The following is a 4,899-nucleotide window of genomic DNA, read 5'->3' as shown; positions in this document are numbered from 1 at the left end:
AAATACTATATATATATATATCTATATATACATTATTTTTTTTTCACTGCTCATCATGTTGCTTGTTATTTATTGCAGAGTCTGAGGCCAGACTAAAAGGGTGGCAGTTACTCGGTCTCTTCAGGCCCTTTGAATAAACCTTTGGGTAAAAAGGGATTACTCTGGCACTGCAAATTACTCACCAGTCCTAAAAATATTTGCTGGGGTTATTTAGTGCTCGTTGGGTACAGTAAGGCTTAAACTTATTTTCTGCTTGGGAGAAGTTCTGGGCAGTTGCTGGTGGAGAGGAATTGTTGAAAATTTCAGCCTTGTTATCATAACAGCATTATTAAACCCAAGCTATTTGTATAATCTAAATTTTAGAAACCTTAAGTCTTTTTTTACCCAGGATTGTATCTTCCCTTCCTCTGGCTCTGTACTACTACTATGGAGCAAACCAGTACATGCTGTAAAGCTAAGCTAGTAAATATTGGACATCTGCCACCTTTTTTTTTTTTCTTTTTCTTTCTTTTTTTTTTTTTCCCCAAGGGCAGGACAACCTTGGGAGGGAAAACTGAGAATTGTTTGTTGTATATGTATTTAGCTACAAATTAATCCCTATTCTTTACAGGTCATCTATGAGAAGGAATTAAAAATATATGTATGTGCTTTTTTCTCTCCCACGTCAAAAATATGTATATATAATTGCTAGTTTTTAAACTTAGAAATAACAAAAATGTCAAGCGTGGCTCACCTATTCTTCCTGATGAAAATTTGAATGTCTAAGAGATGCATTAAGAAGACAAACCAAGGGGGCACAGATACTGACTCTGCCATACTCAACTATGTAAAGCATTAATTCAGCATTGACATTAAATGGTTCTCAACAAAGAGAGTTGCACAAGCTAAGGACTCATCTATCAAGAAAACAAAAATTGTGGTTAATTAGTTATATTGTTCAGAATCAGATTAATTCTGTTTTAATTCACATTGTTAATTATTTTCATATAGTCTGCACGTGGATTGTACCCTACCTTGAGTTAACTCACTAAAAATATTGAAAATTCCTAATCAGTTTAAAGATATTAATGATAATGTATTTTTTAAAATCCCGTACAGACTTCACTAATTGCAAACGAATGTGAATTAAAGTAGTCTTAGTTTGATTCTAGCCTGCACAGATTAATGTCTAGAAAATTACCTTCCCTCTGCTCTCCAGCTTTCAGTTCACATCATCACTGAAGACATAAATTTCATTTGGTCTCCACAGGCTTGTCTAGAACAAACAGAAATTTTAATGTAAAAAGAGAAGAGGGAAATAGAGATTCCTGTTGCAGTCTTTACCTCCCCTCCTCCCCCAACCTTTTAAAGATGTTTTTTTCCTCATTATATAGAACCAGAGGGAAAGGTGTTGCTCTGTTTCTCAGTCTTGCCTTTCTCTGTAGGGGTTCTTTGAAGCAGACACGATACCCTGGCCCTTCGTAATCAACTTTGCTATTACACCCCCTGCGCTTCCCCTGGTTCCCTGCAACATATTTGAGTTATATGTGGTTGGGCTGTTTTATTAGCCCCTCTCTCTCAATTCATTTGGACAGAAAACTTTTGTGCTGTTCTGAAAAAGGCATCAGTTTGTTACTTACATAGCTTTTTACTTATAGCTGGAGAAATGAAATTATATTGCGTTGGAGCCCAGAGGAGCGCTCTTGTTGATCCCAACATTGCAGTACTCGGCTAAGTTCTTTTATTATTGCTGTGCAGGGGGAAAAAAAAAACCCAACCAAACAAAACCAACCCCTGCGCTTTACAAATGGGTTAGAGTTTTGTGCTGGAAACCTAGCTGTGGATGATAAAGGCCAGCATGTGCAAACGGCTTGGGCTTCTTCAGTTTGGTATTGTAAAGACTTTTAAAAAGCACTTGAAGAATGATGGCTTGCTTGTGTCTTGTTGCTAATGGTGCTTAGAAATCAAGAGGCTTTTCTTCTTTTTCTTTTTTTGGGGGGGTTTGGTCCATACATATCGACCCCGAGCTGCACGGAGCGGGCCATGAGGCTGGCATGCCATTTCCCTGACAATAGCTGTAGATCGCTCGCATCACCTTGCTCTGCAATTAATATCAGGAGTTTCCATTGCCTCAAATGCAAGCTTTATTCTTCCTGCTCCTGAGGGTATTGGAGCCAGCAGAGATTACACTCTGTACATTCAACTGGTATTTACTCTATTCCAAGCCACAGGAGCCATTTACTCCTGTTCTTAATATACCCTAAAAGCAGAATGCAACAAAGTTGTTTGTTTGGCCCCGCTTTCTGTAGGCATGAAGAATGTCTCATCACAGTTGTCTGTAGTAAGATACCATTTGTTAATAGTTAAAATCCTAATCCACTTAGTCACGTTGACTCTGTTTTGGTGTCAGTGCACTCATCTTGGTGGAAGGAAGCATGATCTCTTACCCTGCCCTGGTTTGCGACTGCATGAGTTGGCAGCAGCATGAGCACGTAGGGCAAGTGTGTTGCATGTGCCTTCGTGGATGTGGGAAACCTAAATTTGTACAACTAAAGGGACATTTTAGTAGTCCTCAAGCCTTTGTGGTTGCTTCAAGCAGGGCACATCAATTTTTCTCAAACTTTGTGGTCAAACTAAGCAGAGACCTGTTGCTATCCACGGCGCAGAGGTTACCATCTCAGAACAAAGCCAAGTAAGATGAGTGGTAAGGTGGGAGGGAGGTAGCAGTGGGTCAGCAGCGTCAGACAAAACCTGCCTTTACCCCTGAGTCGGTACTTAGGTGTTTAGATTTACACTCAAATCCAATACAGTACTCACGGATAGGAAAGTTTTGAAACTAGAATATGTGATACTCTAAATCTTCATGTTAAGTAATGCTTATTTGATGGTGCCACCTGGAAGCCCAGCTTATTTTCGGGGCCCCATGCGTTACTAGGGCAGTTACAGGCATAGGAGTAGACATGAGCTGTGCCCCGAAGAGCTTACCAGGGATGCTTTACAAACAGCCCTTCCTCTCAGCAATTTTCTAAGGTAGGTAATTATTATTGTCTCCATTTTACAGGTGGGAAAAGCAAGGTTCAGTGTTTGATTTGCCCAAAGCTTCGCAGAATTCCCGGTGCCAGGCGTGAACTCAGATCGCTGCTCGCTCTCGTAGCAGTTTCTCAAGAGAACGAAGTGCTGCTCAGTGTCGATGTCCTGTACTGTGGCTGGGGGGGCGGGGGGCCCTGCCAAGCATGCGTGTTCTTTAGCAGAGGGGAGAGAAGCCCCGCTTGGGCTTGACCAGCTTGCCTATGTCAGAGCAGGGTTTAGTGTTTTTTAAAGAAACCAACCAAACCAAATTGTCTCGAGTAACTTTGTACTTCTTTTTTGGTCTGGCCTCAATTGCTTTTATGTTTTCTTTTTTTAATTACTCTTATTATTCTTATGATTACAGTTCTTTTATGGAATTTAATTTCTTTCATTTATGAAACATGCATGAACCAACAATGTGACTCTAAGAGGTTATTGCTGAGTTGTGCTGATGTCGATTTCATACTGTGATATTTTTTCTCTATTTACCTAGAGATCAGTATTTCAATATATAACGATGTGCATGTTTTCCCCCCTTCTCCCGCTGCATGCAGGGATTCGGGTTCGTAACTTTCGAGAATAGTGCTGATGCAGACAGGGCCAGGGAGAAATTACACGGCACCGTGGTAGAGGGCCGTAAAATCGAGGTGCATGTCTTCAGTAATTCAATTTCTTCTTTATATTTATTCTTTTGATTTCTTTTTGTGTCTTGCCTCACTTATTTCACATTTGGATCCCAGTCTCGTGTGTGCGTGTGTGTTTGTGTCTGTCTTTCACCTCCCTGCACTGAAATGTATAAAAGTTTACACCCCTTACAGAATATTTTTATTGTTGTTTTGGGGTATTTTTTTCTTTTCTTTCTTCTTTTATTAAGTTTCTTTTTTTTCCCCACCCACTCCAAATTTTTGCCCTTCTGCTGTCTTGATTTTTTCCTTTGCTTCAGTTTGCGAGGCTCCGATTTCCTGTTACCAGACCTGAACAAAACTAACTGAAAGAGTACTGTCCGACTTCTAACTCTGCGTCCAAAAAAGAAAGCAGGGGGCCAGCCAGTATCCTCTCTTTCCTCCGAGGCCAGTTCTCCTCCACGCAAGTGTGAGATCATGCCCATGGTGGGAGGGCAGACACGGGGCAGAAGCCCCGAGTGGGCTGTGCTATATATACCGCTGGTCTCTTGACCTGCCCACGGTCAGGAGTCGGCTCGGTGAAAGCTAATCCTTAAAAGTTTCTTGCTCTCACCACAGGGGAGTGAAGGGTTAACATTGACTGGGCAACATGGCCATACCTCGGGCATGCCTGGTGTTGACCAGTTTGGTGTCCCACTGTGTTGAAGGCTAACTGGCGTCTTCCCTCTCTCCCTCTTTCTTTAAAAAAAAAAAAAGAAAAAAAAAAGTACAGATATTAAAACAAAAAAGCCACCGTTTTTGAGTAAGATGTCTGCATATTTTGCTTTTTTGTTTTTTTTTTTTATTTCCCTTTTCGATGGTTTAGCGTTTAGGGCCCTTCACTTGTTCTCCCTCTTTCCATGGTAACTATACACAATGCTGGCGATGGTACGAGTTGGCGGTAAGTGAAACAAAAGCGCTAGAGAAGAAGCTTTTTTTTTTTAAATTTTTCTTAAAATTACAAAAAACCAAAATTAAGAAAGAAAAAAAATCCATCTGCCATCTCACATTAACACTACAAAATGTGATTTGACTTGTTGTCCCCACCCACCTCCTTCCCCCTTCTCCCCCTTTTATTTTCAATGCTGTTGAGTAATGCCGCCTGGACTTTGGATGTACATATCGTTTTGTAGCAGTCTGAGCTGTTTGATTACTGACTTCATGGTGATTTCCCCTTGCACATCTTACT

The 4,899-nt window shown here is 40.8% G+C and overlaps 1 protein-coding gene across 1 annotated transcript in view; it reads left to right on the top strand.

The window, feature by feature from the left end:
• The first annotated feature begins 3,598 nt into the window (after positions 1–3,598).
• Positions 3,599–4,899, top strand: part of RBFOX2 (RNA binding protein, fox-1 homolog (C. elegans) 2) — a 22,561-nt gene continuing 21,260 nt past the window's right edge. The window contains exon 1 of the mRNA XM_009699389.1: positions 3,599–3,695. The gene's annotated coding sequence lies outside the window, so the exon portion shown is untranslated. The remainder of the gene's footprint in view (positions 3,696–4,899) is intronic.

This window comes from Cariama cristata, unplaced genomic scaffold (assembly GCF_000690535.1).
Source record: "Cariama cristata isolate BGI_N322 unplaced genomic scaffold, ASM69053v1 scaffold994, whole genome shotgun sequence".
In the NCBI taxonomy this organism is placed as follows: Eukaryota; Metazoa; Chordata; class Aves; order Cariamiformes; family Cariamidae; genus Cariama; species Cariama cristata.
This window is presented reverse-complemented; position numbering and strand designations above follow the sequence as displayed.